Below are 18,076 nucleotides of genomic sequence, written 5' to 3' on the forward strand. Positions count from 1 at the left end.
GGCAATATCTTCATAGATTGTCCTCTAGTTCATTGGTTATATGTGAAAATTTTTTTATCGGTTCTTGGTCTATAAATTGTATTACTGAAACGAATTGTCGCACTTAATCTCAAAGGCAGTCTCAAAGGACATTCTTGGCAATAAGTCTACAATACACACATGTTGAACGACAAACAGAATACATTTCTACCATCCTCTATCAGTTTCTTCGACAGATCTAAATACGCTGAGAAATTGCCGACACATATGTAGTACTAATAATCACATAGCACCTCAGGACTCCAGAAGGTAATAAGTAACTAGATTTGGAAACGAGATGGGTAAGAAAGTTTGGGGATGTTGCAGCTAACGTACCGAGTCCTGTGGGTGGTCATACGATTACAGGTGGTGGAGAATCAGATGAGGAACTAGTGATATAAATAGAGAATATGAAACCATTGGATGAGAACTTCGTTTTTTGCTAAATGGCTTTCTTAATACATACTGCCTGACAACCAGTGACAGGTACATAGATGATCAGAGTGCCACTAATGTAGCATACTACGTTTTAGGTGAAACCACATCTAATTCAATTACCATTACTAAATGTATAGCGACAAAATAAAAATAAGGCACTACCTTTTTTTTCAGGGTAGTAATAAAAATAATAATAAACTCGTATTACAGCATAACGTACTAATTTATCGCATCTTCATAATCATACATTAATCAGTTAGAAGTACTATTAATATTTTCAGGAATATTATTAAGTTCTTTTCACATAATAAATAAATACAGTTTCGACGATCATCTCATTCACTTGCAACACAATAGTGCTTCTATAATTACCTTTTAGTCACTTTCAACTCTTCACGTATGTAAGTTTTCCCGAATGCGTCAGTGCGTCAGTCCTAAGGCTGTTGGTCAGTTGACGCAAACTGTCAGTTGCGTCGTATACTGTGTCACACACACTTAGCGCATTAGACACTTTTGGTTTTTCGATGACGGATGCTCTGTGTAGTACTACAGCCATGTTGCTTGAAAACTGTGCCGCCAAATAATGATATAACTTACACGGACACTTGTCCTCTTTTTGCTGCTGCTGCTACTGATGACACAGCATGGAGAAAACACATTGATCTTCACCTAACATGGATTGTATTCACTCGTAAACTGGCCTTCAAAATATGCGTGATTCTCGCATAACCAGTGCCACTCACACTGCTTAATTGAATATAACGTCGCTGTTCCAAATATTCCAGTTATATAATAACGCCCACGTCCCAGCCCAGCACTAACGTGTTTAGACCTGCAAGAGGTTAAGTAGAACATTTTATGAACATCAGCAATGCTTGGAATACAAACTAGTTGAACGAACTGTTGGGCCTCTCTGACCGAGTAAAAAAAACAAGAGATTGGCTACGAGCATTAAGTTGCTAAAGTAATGCTAAACCGAGTAGGATGGTTGAGGTAGTAGCCTTCAACATAATTCTGAGAATTACTTCAAATCCTTTACTTAGCTTTCATCTTTTTATCAAGAAAGCTAATTTTATTCTCTATAGACTTCCAAGTGACTGTATAATGTAGATTAAAAGCAATCCGAATATTGAATTGGTCAGGTACATTGGAAAAGCAGTATGAACTGGAATGAGCGCTTCGATTTATTAGGAAGAGAGTGCAATAAAGGATAGAGCCCATCTGCCAGAATTACAGAGAAATCGGCCAACACGCAAGAATTATGGAGAGGGGAAGCCAGAATTTTTTATGTTAAAGACCATTGTAAGGTAAAGAAAATGAAAGCTTGTACGCAGTTATTTTGCCCTCACATCATTTGCAGATGGTATAAAGTATCCGCCGCCATGCACAGATAATGAAACATTTTCCTCCAACACCATGAACAGAAGAAAAAGGTATGCGACAACCACATAACACCAAGAGAACTTGATTCCTGCGACACAGCATAAAATAATCATTTTTAAATTCTGTTTTCGGTGTATGGGTGTATTTGCACTATATTTTGTTATCTTATGGTGATGTGACACTTTCGGGATTAAACGGTGTATGTCATTGGGGCACTCCTGCGATGAAAACGGCTAAATAGATGAACCCTGAGTAATAGAGGTTGCCGCATGCCTCTGATGCGCTATATGCACATGTTAACTTATAACAAATACCCCGAATTTTTATCACTACAACCACTGTTACAAACCCAGGCTTGGTCTGGCAATTTTTCATAACTCGTTAATGTCAACCACTTTTCGGGCTGGCAGAGCTGTGATAATATTTATATAACACATAACGAAGAATATTATTTGTGAACTGGTAGTTGATACACACTGTCAGCTTCTGGTGGTCCTGTAGTACAGTTGTAACATTCATACACTACCTGGTCAAAAGCAGCTATTGTACGAACACATCGCATTGCTTTTTCACGTTATTCCTTATACACGTTAATGAGGTTAGATCATTCTCTGTAAGCACATCATTGTACGACCATGTTCCATTGCTATAAACGCTAAACAAGTACTGCAGTACCATCACTGACACTGTATGATGAGTTACAGAACTTTGATGGGTTTGTAGGGTTGCTGCCTGTGACACAGCACAGAATAATGACACCAACTGTGTATCGTTCTACAGAACCGCTGTCTGCAGCACCAAATAATTCCACACAGCGCATTTAAGTATTGTTGTGTGACGTTATAGAGACAGCTCTTGTTTTTAGTTAGGTAACATTCATAGATTATTTCCATGCTAATACTGAGACTGAAAGGAGGAAGGCAACTTTTTCATCATGCCATAAACGGCTATTCTTTAACTCAATCTTATAAACATCATATGTTGTAATATGAGTCTCTACTGGACACAGCTTTTATTTTTCTATGCGTCGTAGCAGCTAACGTAAAACTACAATCTACGAAAAGTAAGTTGTTTATAACATTTTTTTTCGACTCCTGTGGTAATCCAGTGTGTGTTTAATCAGTGAAGATTGTGTCATGATGAACCGTATATTATTTTTTAGCGTTAATGTGCAATAAACGTAAGTCAAAAACCTTCAATGTAAATTAGTCGACACATGATGTATATCACCTGCTGTGCGCCTTAGCCGTGGGTGGAATGTATGGGCCAAAGATACATCGTTCTAGCACACATTGTTCGGTTGGTCTTTGAACTTGTAGGAAATACCATAGGTGCATGCTCTGTCATTGAGCCCTCGCTGAGCTAACGTCTGAAGGCCACGCTTGATCCACTACATGTTACACGCAGACAAACATTATCAACGAGATGAAATGAAATGAAATGATCGTATGGCACTGATGACTGCGAGGCCCCATCCGCTGAATATCGGCCACCGGACTGCAAGTCATGTGTTCATGATCACCGTCTTTCTCCCCACTAGCAGAATTTTTTCAGCGTGAACTAGAACAAGAATGGTGTAATATCTCACTGGAGTACGTTATTTAACCAGTTATTTTGACAGTATACATTGATGGTTCTTCTGTCACAGCAGCCAGGTTACTTTTACAGCTTATGTTGAATGATTTTTTTCTCTGGCTCATTGCACTGCTGTTGTAAGAGGAGGGGAGTTTCACCGACTGTGTGGATCAGGTGTTGGCGGCGAGTGTATGTCCTAATCAAGGACATACTAGCCACAGTTCATACTTGTCAGTAGGTTAGATGGACACACACACACACACACACACACACACACACACACACACACACACACACACACACACACCACGACGTGGGTGAGGGGGTCAAAAAAGTGTTAATGTTAACGCAACTCAGCTGAAAATGTTGGGTTCTTTTCTTTTTTCCTCATGCCACTTTCACCCATTCTGAGCAGGTCCTGAAATACAGCGTGGGCGTAAAGTCTTCGCACAAATATCAATATATATATTACAAATTTGTGGTTTGTGACAAATAAGAGAATAAACTTCAATATGTACGTCGTAAGTTTCGCTACATTCCCCATGTGATACTACCATCTGTTACCTTTCTTTTAAATGATAGCCCCACAAAAAGAAATCTAAAAACGTTACGTGTAGTGATCTTGCAGGTCAGACAGTGGGAAACCACGTCAGTCTACAAGTCTCTCAATTGCTGCTCCGCAAACGTTTGCTGGGCTGTACCCAACACATAAGGCCTTCGAAGGCCGGTCATCTCCTTGTAACACTTCTTGGCAATCCTATTTGATGTAGTCTTGTGCTCCTTGCATATTAGTCTTTTGGTGCACCCCTTGTGAGGAGACAATTCAAACTCTTGGTTACAAGAAGGTGTTAATCATGAAGTCATATCTGTTTTCCATTTGGTAGTCCTACTTAACTGAAGCTGCTGTTAAAATAGTACTGCCCGTTTTTCTTAACTGGAGCTATTACTATGAAGTCCTGCATGTTTTCTATTTGGTTGTTTTACTTGACTGAAGCATACTGGAGGCCTGACTATTTCCTTTTAATTAAATTAAGAGATATTTCATAACCCGAGTTAACTGAAACTCTTAATACTCAAGGCCTATCTGTTTTTATGGCACTGTTATTGAGATCTGATATCGTATTCAATGTGTTTTGTAATTAACTAAAATTGTGATTACTAAAGGCAAGGTGTGCGGTAGTTGCTCCATTTGAAATTTCTCATGGCCCGTTAATCTCTTGATTGTTGTAGATCTGGATCTTAATTTGGTGCTCGGGCGTGATTTATTCAGAAAGCTGGATTATTTCTAGGCTTTGAAAGCCGCACCTGATCTTTCAGGTTTTCGCCTAGTGACAAGATAGCCTTTTGTCTTGCCGTTAAGCGAGTGTGGGGGATTCGGTAAATTGTAACTACAGTGAACCTTATGTGACTCATCTTGAGCCAGGTCAAGCAAGGCAGTTCTTGAATTCAGTAGGGGAGTTTCCCGAGGGTTTGCCTAATACTCTGGGGTCACTAACATCATACAGTGGCGATATTCTGGAGCAACCGTCTCCTTATCGCCTCTCGCCATCCTAAATGAAAACGGACAAAAATTGGCGAGAATGTTGAAGGAGGGGGTCTTTAGGCCTCCTTCATGTCCCTATGCGTCATCAATTTCTCTCTTTTCTAAACCTCATACCCAGGACTAAATGTCTGGTTTGATTATAGACTTCTTAATAAAAAGGTTTTTGTTTATTTATTTATTTATTCGTCGAGTTCCCTAGGACCAAATTGAGAAGAAAATCTCCAAGGTCATGGAAATGTCAGTACATTAAATTACAACATAAAAGTAATAACAGATAAAAATAAAATATTTATGAACCAAAAAAGTCAGTCCATAACGCAATCAACTTAATTTTTGAGAGTACTCCTCGACAGAATGGAAGGAGTGAGCAATGAGAAAACTTTTCAGTTCCGATTTGAAAGTGCGTGGGTTACTGCTAAGATATTTGAATTCGAGCGGTAGCTTATTGAAAATGGATGCAGCAGCATATTGTACACCTTTCTGCTCAAGAGTTAAGGAAGTCTGATCCAAATGCAGGTTTGATTTCTGCTGAGTATTAACTGAGTGAAAGTTGCATATTCTTGGGAATAAGCTAATACTGTTAACAAGAAATGACAGTAAGGAATACATATACACTGAGAGGTCAATGTCAAAATACCCAGACTCATGAACAGGGATCGACAAGAGGTTCGTGAACTTACATCACTTATTGCCTGAACCGCCCGTTCTGAGCCAAAGATATCATTTTAGAATGGGAAGAGGTACCACAAAATATAATACCATACGACGTAAGCGAATGAATATAAGCAAAATAAACTAATTTTCGTGTCCAACGATCACTCACTTCAGATACCGTTCTAGTAGTAAAAATGGCAGCATTATGTCTATGAACAAGATCCTGAACGTGGGCTTTCCACAACAGTTTATTATCTATTTGTACACCTAGAAATTTGAACTGTTCAGTTTCACTAATCAAATGCCCATTTTGTGTAAGTAAAACAACAAGTTTTGTTTAATTGTGTGTTAGAAACTGTAAAAGCTGAGTCATACTCTGAGCGTTAGTTTATTTTCTAAAAGTCGTGAACTTAGGTCATGAACTGCACTACTTGAAACTGGGCCCATGTTGTACACAACATCCTTTACTACCAAGCTAGTGTCATCAGATAAACAGAAATATTTTAGAGTTAGCATTTTCAGTTGTTAAACGACTTCTGAACTGTACATTTGAGAACAAATAGTGTGATATAAAACGATCAATTATCATATATACAGTCTTTTCCATAATTTGGCAAACAATGATGGTACATAAAAAGATCTAAAATTGTCTACATTATCCCTTTCTCTCCTTTTATAAAGGGGCTTTTCTATCGAGTACTTTAATCGTTCAGGGAACTGACAATCACTAAAGAAAAGTTACAAATATAGCTAAATACAGAGGAAACATGTACAGCACAGTACTTTAATATTCTGCTAGGCGCTCCATCATATCCATGAGAGTCCTTAGTCTTCAGTTATCTAATTATTGACTCAATATTCCCCTCGTATGTATCATAGAGGAGTATATCAGATGTCAATCGCGGAAGGGAATGTGCCAAGAAAGTTATATGATTCCCTGTAGAAACTAAATCTTTATTTAATTCACAAGCATCGCTCATAAAAATGACAAATAGTGTACATATATCTGATTTGTCAGTAACAGAAATATTTTTACTACAAACTGACTTAATATGTTCTACCTCGTGCTGCTGACTAGACACTTCCTTCACAACTGACCACGTGTTTTAAATTTTACGCTGTGAATTAGCTATTTTATTGGCATACCTCATACTCTTTGCCTTCCTAGTAACATTTCAAAGCACCTTACAGTATTGTTTGGCATGGCCAACTGTAGCTTGATTGTGACTACTAACATTTTGATGTAATTCCTGCTTTGTCCTACGTGATATCCTTAACCTACTAGTCAGCCACCCGGGCTGCCTATTACTGCTAGTACCCCGTTTAGAATGTTCTAATGGAAAGCAACTCTGAAAAGGCATGAGAAATGTGTTTAGGAAAGCATTATACACTCCTGGAAATTGAAATAAGAACACAGTGAATTCATTGTCCCAGGAAGGGGAAACTTTATTGACACAATCCTGGGGCCAGATACATCACATGATCACACTGACAGAACCACAGGCACATAGACACAGGCAACAGAGCATGCACAATGTCAGCACTAGTACAGTGTATATCCACCTTTCGCAGCAATGCAGGCTGCTATTGTCCCATGGAGACGATCGTAGAGATGCTGGATGTAGTCCTGTGGAACGGCTTGCCATGCCATTTCCACCTGACGCCTCAGTCGGACCAGCGTTCGTGCTGGACGTGCAGACCGCGTGAGACGACGCTTCATCCAGTCCCTAACATGCTCAATGGGGGACAGATCCGGAGATCTTGCTGGCCAGGGTAGTTGACTTACACCTTCTAGAGCACGTTGGGTGGCACGGGATACATGCGGACGTGCATTGTCCTGTTGGAACAGCAAGTTCCCTTGCCGGTCTAGGAATGGTAGAACGATGGGTTCGATGACGGTTTGGATGTACCGTGCACTATTCAGTGTCCCCTCGACGATCACCAGAGGTGTACGGCCAGTGTAGGAGATCGCTCCCCACACCATGATGCCGGGTGTTGGCCCTGTGTGCCTCGGTCGTATGCAGTCCTGATTGTGGCGCTCACCTGCACGGCGCCAGACACGCATACGACCATCATTGGCAGCAAGGCAGAAGCGACTCTCATCGCTGAAGACGACACGTCTCCATTCGTCCCTCCATTCACGCCTGTCGCGACACCACTGGAGGCGGGCTGCACGATGTTGGGGCGTGAGCGGAAGACTGCCTAACGGTGTGCGGGACCGTAGTTCAGCTTCATGGAGACGGTTTCGAATGGTCCTCGCCGATACCCCAGGGGCAACAGTGTCCCTAATTTGCTGGGAAGTGGCGGTGCGGTCCCCTACGGCACTGCGTAGGATCCTACGGTCTTGGCGTGCATCCGTGCGTCGCTGCGGTCCGGTCCCAGGTCGACGGGCACGTGCACCTTCCGCCGACCACTGGCGACATCATCGATGTACTGTGGAGACCCCACGCCCCACGTGTTGAGCAATTCGGCGGTACGTCCACCCGGCCTCCCGCATACCCACTATACGTCCTCGCTCAAAGTCCGTCAACTGCACATACGGTTCACGTCCTCGCTGTCGCGGCATGCTACCAGTATTAAAGACTGCGATGGAGCTCCGTATGCCACGGCAAACTGGCTGACACTGACGGCGGCGGCGCACAAATGCTGCGCAGCTAGCGCCATTCGACGGCCAACACCGCGGTTCCTGGTGTGTCCGCTGTGCCGTGCGTGTGATCATTGCTTGTACAGCCCTCTCACAGTGTCCGGAGCAAGTATGGTGGGTCTGACACACCGGTGTCAATGTGTTCTTTTTTCCATTTCCAGGAGTGTATTTGTTGTCTATGTTATCGACACTATAAACATCCTGTCACTCTTGTTTCTTGACAAGGTTTAAGAAACTCTATTGCTGTTGGATTATCTTTCCTACATAGTTTGTAATTATATGTGACATTTGTTTGAGTACAAAAGCCTTTTAGAGTTAAAATTTGTGTATCATGGTCTGAAAGGCCATTCACCCTCTTACTAAGAGAATATCCATCTAGTAATAAAGAATGAATTAAAAAACGGTCTATGGCTATGCTACTGTTCTCCTGCACCTCAGTTGGAAAACACACAGTCTGCTTCAGATCATATGAATTTATGAGGTCTAACAACATCCTTTTTCTTGCACCATTATCTTAGTATTTGTCCCCTGCCGAATCTTCACAATTGCTTTACCTGATATTCGGGGCTAAGTGGTTCACGGTGCTTGATCTCAACCAAGCTTATTATCGGATTCCTCTTACCGAGGAGTCTAAACATGTCACCGCATTCTGCACTGATTGGAACCTTTACGAGTTCAACCGTGTGCCTTTCGGTTTCTCCATTGCGGAGGCGGTTTTTGTCTCGTTTGATGATTAACTCCTGGACGACCTTAAGTTTTCTTGCGTTCCAAGTAACTTAATGATGTCTCATCACGGTATACAATGTCCATTAGTTTTTGCGTCTAGAAGTTTGTCTGATCCCGAGATGAATTATTCCGTTTATGGGTGCAAGAATTTGACTGCACTTTACGCCTTAGAAAAGTTCCAGTTCCATCTTAAGCATAGAGAGTTTGATCTCGAGACGGACGATCAGGTCCTCAGTTGGTGCTGGCTCAACCCAGGAAAATTGATAGGATTGCCAGGTGGGCATCTCCGAATTTCATATCAAGGTCCGACACATGAAAGAATCTGACATCCAAGTCGCCGACGCCCTCAGTCGCATGTTTCAGGAGGGGGCTGTCGAGAATAAGGCCGTTAGTGAGTCTCAGTAGTTTGTGGACCTTAAAACAATACAGGATCAAGATCGGGTTGTGGGCTTCATTAAGAAAGCAACTCTAATCCAGTAGTGAGATTAGCGAGTACTCCATCAGGAATAGCATGCTATTTAAAAGCGTTAACGAAGCCGGGAACTTTTAAATTTCTTTGTCTCAGGAGCTAGTGCCTCACGTTTTCTATTATTTTTATAATTCTCTATTTGGAGGACATGCCTTAAGGTTCCCTACAAAACCCTGAAAAAGGTTATGGCTCACTTCAATTGGCCCACCTTATGTAAGGATATTAGGGGATTAGTGGGTGACAGTGAAGCCTGTAAGACGGAACCCAGTAAAAGTCCTCCGAAAGAGTTGCAACCCGAGTTCGAGGAAGACCTATGGACAAGCCATTTATCGATTAAGTAGGGCCGCTTCTTCGTTCCAATGAGGAGAACAGATATATTTAGGTGGGTGCCGACGCGCTTTACCCATTTGTATGGCTAATCCCTACTCGTCGAGTCACAGCGGCCATTACCTTTGCACATCCGACCAACATCTTCAGCTGATTTGGATCTCCTAAGGCTCTTGTTAGCGATAAGACTCTGGCGTTCGTTTCCTACAGTTTAAGCAGTTTGGATTTTTTTTAACGTTATTAAGCACGTAATAACAACGCCATTTATCCCTAGGCATCGTTTGCCGAGAGAATGGATCGCAACCTTAAGTCAGCTTTGGTCATTTACCATCATAACTCTCCAAGAAAGTGGGATACTACTTTGCCTTGGCTCAATTTTGCATTTAACACTACGAAGCATCCTAGGCAATTCCTGCCGTTCTCTTGTTTACGTATATCATCAGTTCACCTCTATTCAACGTGGGACATCAGCGACCTCCTGCCTTAGTCCGTTACTCCTGAAGGTCTTATGGAAAATTGAGATCGGGGCAGAAATAACATTGGGTTAGCCCACCGCCGCCAGACACGGCGATATACTAGGGATAGACGCCAGTTTCAGCGCAAGGTAGGAGAGGCGGTTTTCGTGGAGAACTGTGGCTCAGACGATGAGTGGTGCCAAGCTCGTGAAGTACACTTCCATTTCATAGGCCCACGCTCTACTATCAAAATTCTGGTTTGATTAACTTACTTGTCAAGCATTTAGTCACTGGTAAGGTCCTAAAGGTTCACTTCAATCACCCCTTTTCTTCTGCAGGCTGGACCAGGGTCCATTGGTTTATGGGGGCTGCTGGTTTCGCCTTTCGAATTCCTGGCGCCACTACCTCGATTTTTCGTGTCATGACCTTCTGGTTCGAGGCCACTAAGATCTTTGCTCTAGATTGTTGATGGGGAAGGGGCGCGTTGTTGCATGGTGGGTTGAGGAGTGGTAACAACGAAGACGCTGTGAGAGGTCTGCCTGGCGATTAAGGAGAGCACCAGCGCAAGCTTTTTCGGCACGGAATCCGGAGAGCGGTTTCTGGGCGTATTTCTGAGCCGATGTGAATCCGTGGCTGACTTCGAGTGCCGTCTTCGTGCGCAGCCTGGCCAACACCACTCTGAGACGTGTCTCACTGATGAAAGAGTTGAAGGCAGTTTCGCTATCCTTTAGAATCAAAAAAGCTTCAGCTTGATACCTACAGGTCTGTTGCATGATTTCTTAACTGATCTGATACTGGCATTGGTTGCTTGTTAACAGGTTATCTTTATCTTCTATGCTGTGTTGGCGGCGAGTGGCACTCTGGCGACAAGGAGTGGAGGATTGGACAGTACCAAGAGAGAAGAACAGAACGGCAGAGTGTTGGGGTCCGGATGGTCCAAATTGTGAATTTAATCATTTTGGCACTCTGCCGTTCTGTCCTACTCGATCGGTACTGTCAAACCTCCACTACTGGTCGCCAGAGGTCCACTCGCCGCCAACTCGGTGCCCCAGTATTTCTGGCGAGGCCAAAAATCGACCTTAACACTCGCAGCCGTAAATTGGCACAATGAAGAATAAGAGTGTTGTGCTACAGAGTTCCGTGTATCACTTCACTTAAGGTGATGACATTCAAAGAAAAGGTGAACTCGAAACAAAACCAGGGGCGCATTCTCTTAATTTGAAAGTGCTAAATTACCCATGCAAAAGACAGACAGGGAGACCGCCATTCGTTTTATAGTTTGAAGTAGGTTATAGATGTTTTCTTCTTACACACAATTCAACATCCTGAATATCGCAATGAAAATCACATAAAAGGCGGATTTTTTTGAAAGATTTGGTACTAGTACTTAATCGTCCCATATGGAGTCCAGAGCCTAAACTCCAAATTTGAAAGGAGTGTCCTACTAGCATTGGATAGATGTAGTGCCAAAAGGGACCAGGAAATTGATATTATCCGCCAAAGAAAAATACGCAGAAGAAAATGATTTTTGTGTCGACGTGAACTGGAAAGCAAAATTGTTGTGTTGTTCAAAATGTTCTAACACTGTATTCAATGAACATAGTTTACGTGTTTGTGAAAACTGTTTCCAGTAATGTGTAGACCTTTGTGACAAGCAGTCTAATCTTTATTCTGATAAAATCCTATGTAGCTTAATTTTTGTTGTGCGTATGGAATGTACAACTTAGCCTTTTTGTTTCTTTCTGTCTTGTAGTTGGATGCTTTATACATACTGATTTGCGTTGTACCTTACCAATGTGCAATTCCGAGTTTATATAAATACTAATATAATTGTTACATGCCAAGATAATAAAATTAGTAAAGGTTAAATCGAAATTTATTCCACATAAATTAATGTACATGTCTTTTCTTTATTGTTTTCCTAATTTAAACTAACTACAGATATGTTTTATGAGACTGTATTCACTCATTCACAAAAGTAAGCTTTCATAATAAACATAACAAGGGTGAAAAATAGTATATTTTATATAAATGTCAAATGTGACTTCAAAGCTCCCAGTGACGTATAACGTCAGTCAGAAAACTCGTGCATCCAACAGTTAATTTTTTGTCTCTTTATATTTGTTGCAATATTTCTGCACTTCTAGCAGCGCATAGAAGTGATTATTGGACGTCTGTATTGCGCTGTGTTGAGTCCAGCCACCTCGTCTAATATAGTATGCCTAGTGAGCCGTGGAAAAAAATTGCTGTTTTGAAGAGCGCGCCGCAGCGCGTTGTGTGAAGCAGTCACCCTCCGTTTCTGGCGGTGGCTTCGCTGTGGCTGTCGCAGCTTTGGTGTCTCCCTCTGGTGGGAAAGGGGAAATGTTGCCTGTTCACGTGCATTTAAGTGGCGCTATAAGTTCAGCCGGGTAGGTGTGGGACGGTCAGTGTCTGTCTGTCTGTCGAGTGCTAGTATATGTTAGACCGCCAGTCTGCTCGAGTTTGTTCAGGCAATGGTCATTAGCGGTTGGATCAATCGGTTGGGCGGTCGCGCAGTGAGAGACAAGATGACTTGTCCGCCTAGAGCGTCGGCGCCTATGAGATCCCAACGTGAGTCCAGTGGCCCGCACCGTATAGAAAGGGGTAGTGGCTTCGCGGTCGACACGAGAGCAACAGGAGTCAGACCACGACATCGGGTTGGCCGGTGTGAGCTGCGACGCCTTGAGACGGGAGATCGGCGCGCCTTCCTCGTCCGTTTTAGCGGCTGGCAGCCGACGGTTCGAGAGAGCGTTGGGGGTGCTGCGCCAGGTCTTCGCCAGAAATAGCAGTTTATTAGAAGTTAAGTGATTGGAGGTATGTTGTTTCATTTACTTGTTAAATTCTTCTTGTTTTCTTGCTGAGATCACCAGCCGTTTTTTTTTGGGGGGGGGAGGGGGTCGTCCCATCATTCATCTCCATTTACCCACCCGCGGGAAGGTAGTTTTTTATTAATTGGGTGGTCCGTTTTTCCCTTGTGGAGTAGGGGCGGGTTAGAGCAATCTGCTGTTCGGGTTGTTCAGTAATTTCCCTGTCAATCTGCCATACGTTAATAGCTGCCTCTGTCATGTTTGTCGAATTCGGTGTTAACGAATTTATTGCTTCAGGTGTAACAGCCGATTTCCTGAAATCTGTTCTCATCTTGCCTATCATCTTGAGAGGCGGCATATGTGTGAGGTAGAGCATGTTTGTACATTTTATGTAAGACTGTATTTCATGGGTTTTATTTAAATGGTCATTTTCGTATATAAAGTTGCCACCCTTCCACCGAAAGAGTTTTCTATTAAAAACAAGTAGCACTGTCTGGGACAAGTAATTTTTTTATGTGAGTGCTTTGTACCATTTCCATCCCTCCTACGGGATTCATAATTTGTGTGTTTGTGTGAGCTGTTAAAATTTATGTTTGAAGTAATCTGGTGTGTTTAGCACCAGTGTAGTCTATCAGAGGTTGCTGTGAGCGGTTGTGACTACGACCGTGTTAAAAGGGAGCGGCAAAGTCCTCAGCCCGAAAGCTCATAATGTCAAAAAAATGTTATTTCTGCCTCTGAATAAATTGCAACTTGATATTTAGAGGGTGCTTTCTGATTCTAATTTTTTAAATCTATTTTTTTTAAAAAAGGAAAGGGTTTTAGGAATAAAACTTCCATTTTTTGAAAGAAATTTATTTTCATCAGTTACTCACTGGCAACTACTTCCACGCTCACATAGTGTGATTGAATGTGTTAATGTTCTTGATGAATCGCTGATAAAGTAAATTCTTTAAGAAAAGATTATGAAAGTAAAACCACGGGACACCTAGGAAAGCTGCTTTCTCGGATCGCTAGACAATTCAATTTCGTATTAATAAATTTTTACTATAGTAAGATAAATGACAATACTTATCTTTGAGTCTTTACAATGAAATGTCGCAAGGAAAGGTTGAGATGAAACCTAGGCTATCTCTCCAGTATATACAATTCCTAATGCAAGTGAAACAGTACATTTCGTAAGTCACTGCTGTAGAGCTCGTAGATCGGCTGGACTTCGACTGGGCCGCTACTGCATCGTTGTCTACAGAGGGGTCGGTCAGCGTGCTATTGGCTGACGTCGTCTCACAGCCCTCTCTACTCTAAAGTTCCTGCCCGTCGCGCCGGCGCTTGACTTTACGCTGGAACAACTGCATGATTTTGAAAATAACTTCTCTCTTAGCGCGTAAATATTAACTTTGCTTGCTGCTTGTGGTTTAACGCAGATGCCAAATCAAGTTAAAATACTACTTCTGTATATTAGTGTGTGATACGTTAATTTAAAATGAGCAATGTCAATTATTGCTGAACAGAGAGATATCAGCAGGCTGGGGTGGCCGAGCGGTTCTAGGCGCTATAGTCTGAAACCGCGCGACCGCTAGAGTCGCAGGTTCGAATCCTGCCTCGGGTATGGAGGAGTCTGATGTCCTTACGTTAGTTATGTTTAAGTAGTTCTAAGTTGTAGGGGACTGATAATCTCAGAAGTTACGTCCCGTAGTGGTTCAAATGGCTCTGATCACTATGGGATTTAACATCTATGGTCATCAGTCCCCTAGAACTAACCTAAGGACAGCACACAACAGTCATCACGAGGCCGAGAAAATCCCAAACTCCGCCGGGAATCGAACCCAGGAACCCGGGCTTGGAAAGCGAGACGTCCCGTATTGCTCAGAGCCATTTTTGTAAGGTATCATATAATTCAATTTAACTGAATATCACGTGTATCAAACAAAATATAAATGTAGTTCCATAGCATCATAGAAATGAGCACATCCCGGGCGTATTATTCCAGCACCAAGACCCACATGGGTTTTGTGGATGTGGTTAGGGTAAAATGAGGACGGAAGATGAGCGTTCAATACCCAGTCGACAATGTCATTGGAGACGGAACACAAGCTCAGATTAGGAAAGGAAGGGGAGGGAAACTAGTCGTGCCCTCGCAAAGAAACCATCCCAGCATTTTCCTGGAGCGATTGTGGGGAATCACGGAACAATGCGCAAACTTGCACGATAAGTGGTAAAGGAAAGATGGGTGACTGTGCATGGCGGATAATCGAACTTATTTAATGTTTGTAGTTTGCGATAATAACGATGAATTCGGACTCTTGCTGCCACCTTCTGATTCCTGTAAGTAACAAACAGGAACAAGTAGAAAGGTGCGATTTGAAGTGTGGAACGCAAGGGTGTGGGGCACTGAGGCACAAACGGTGCGCAGTGTCATGAAAACGAAGCTGGAAGAAATTGAAATGTAGATGAAAGTAAGGAATGGAAAGTAGCAACACGCAAGATTGAAGTACAAGGATAGGAAAGCTACTCTGACTACTTTGCTAAGCAGCCATAAAAAGAGAAAAATAAATCAGAAGTCTGAAGTATCGAGTCTTTCCAGTGTCTGTAATGGTATCTACGATTGTGTGTCCGATGAGCAGTTAACTGGAGCAATAAACACAATATATGTATGTAGTGTACCCTGTAATGTGTTATACTACATCTGTGGAGAAATAGGTCAAGATAAAGAGCTGTGATGTCGGTGTGATGGGTGTTTTAATCGGCACCATGTTGCATGTATTGGAGAGGTCACCCAAAGACTGTGTTTGTGATGATTGCTTATACGAGAAAGTTTGTAATGTGAAATTGAATGCGATTGCCCATTTCATGTAACTGTTTAAATGCATTTCAGTATTTTAATTGCCCGATATAAATTGGCAAGTCATTTAAGTGACAATTATTTTCACTAACACATACAGGGCTGTTCACAAGTACCTATGGGGGTTTCTAGAAGCTGAATCATTTTTGACTCTTTTCGATATAGATACCAGTAATGTAAGTACAGGGAATTCCAGGATCATATCAAAATTTCTGCAGTAGTTCCTCTGATTAACACGGACATACAAAAAGAAGCCAGCGGGGGACTTTACTTTACATATGTATACAGGGTGGTCCATTGATAGTGAACGGGCCAAATATCTCACGAAATAAGCACCAGACGAAAAAACTACGAAGAACCAAACTCGTCTAGCTTGAAGGGGGAAAACCAGACGGCGCTATGGTTGGCCCGCTGGATAGCACAGCCATGTGTCAAACGGATATCAACTGCGTTTTTTTTAAATAGGAGCCGCTATTTTTTTATTACATATTCTGTAGTACGTAAAGAAATATGAATGTTTTAGTTCGACCACTTTTTTCGCTTTGTAACTGATGACGCTGTAATAGTCACCAACATATGAGTAAGTGGTATCACGAAACATTGCACCAGTGCGAACGGTATTTGCTTCGTGATACATTACCCTTGTTGAAATGGACCGTTTACCAATTGCGTAAAAGGTCGATATCGTGTTGATGTATGGCTATTGTGATCAAAATTCCTAACGAGCGTGTGCTATGTATGCTGCTCGGTATCTTTGACATCATCCAGGTGTTCGGACCGTTCCCCGGATACTTGCTTTATGTAAGGATACAGGAAGTGTTCAGCCACATGTGAAACGACCTGCAACAAATGATGGCCAAGTAGGTGTTTTAACTGCTGTCGCAGCTAATCCGCACATCAGTAGCAGACGAATTGCGCGAGAATCGGGAACCTCAAAAACGTCGGTGCTCAGAATGCTACATCAAAATCGATTGTGCAATCTATGTTGATGTAGCATTTGATGCACCAGGAATTGCATGGCGACGACTTTGAAATCGTGTACACTTCTGACACTGGGCACACAGGAAGTTGCGGGTCGATGACATTTTTTGCACGCTTTCTATTTAGCGACGAAGCGCCATTCACTAACAGCGGTAACGTAAACTGGCATAATATGCTCTATTGGCCAACTGAAAATCCAAGATGGTTGCGACAAGTGGAACATCAGCGACCTTGGCGGGTTAATGTACGGTGCGGCATTATGGGAGGAAGGATAATTGGACCCAATTCTATCGATGGCAATTTAAATGGTGCAATGTATGCCAATTTCCTACGTAATGTTCTACCGATGTTAATACAACACGTTTCACTGCATGACAAAATGGCGTTGTACTTCCAACATGATGGATGTCCGGCACTTAGCTCGCGTGCGGTTGAAGCGGTATTGAATAGCATATTTCGTAACAGGTGTATTGGTCGTCGAGGCACCATACCATGGCCCGCACTTTCACCGGATCTGACGTCCCCGGATTTTTTTCTGTGGGGAAAGTTGAAGGATATCTGTCATCGTGATTCACGTGCGTCAGCGTGATGTCAATGCATGTGCGAAAATAACGGAAGGCGAACTACTCGCTGTTGAGATGAACGTCGTTACATGTATTGCCAAATGCATTGAGGTTGACGGACATCATTTTGGTCATTTTTGCATTAATTTGGTATTTATAGGTAATCACACTTTAACAGCATGCGTTCTCAGAAATGGTAAGTTCACGAAGGTACATATATCACACTGGAACAACCGAAATAAAAAACCTACGTGTTACCATCCGTTCTTCTAAAATTATGAGCCGTATGTCTGTGACTATAACAGCGCCATCAATCACAAAGCGAAAAAGTGGTTTAACTAAAACATTCATATTTCTTCACGTTCTACACGAATATGTAATTGAAAATGGGGATTCCTATGTTTAAAAAAAACGCAGTTATCCTTTTCGCCTATGCCAGCGCAATATAGCAGGCAACCATAGCGCCATGTGGTTTCCCCTTTCAAGCTAGACAAGTTTCGTTCTTTATAGTTTTTTCGTTTGACACTTATTTCGTGAGATATTTGGCCTGGTCACGATCAATGGACCACAATTCAAATAAAAGATTTGATTAAATATTTTATTTAGTTATTAAAACGTGACTATAGCTTACGTTTT

This window comes from Schistocerca gregaria, chromosome 5 (genome assembly GCF_023897955.1).
Source record: "Schistocerca gregaria isolate iqSchGreg1 chromosome 5, iqSchGreg1.2, whole genome shotgun sequence".
NCBI classification, from domain to species: Eukaryota; Metazoa; Arthropoda; class Insecta; order Orthoptera; family Acrididae; genus Schistocerca; species Schistocerca gregaria.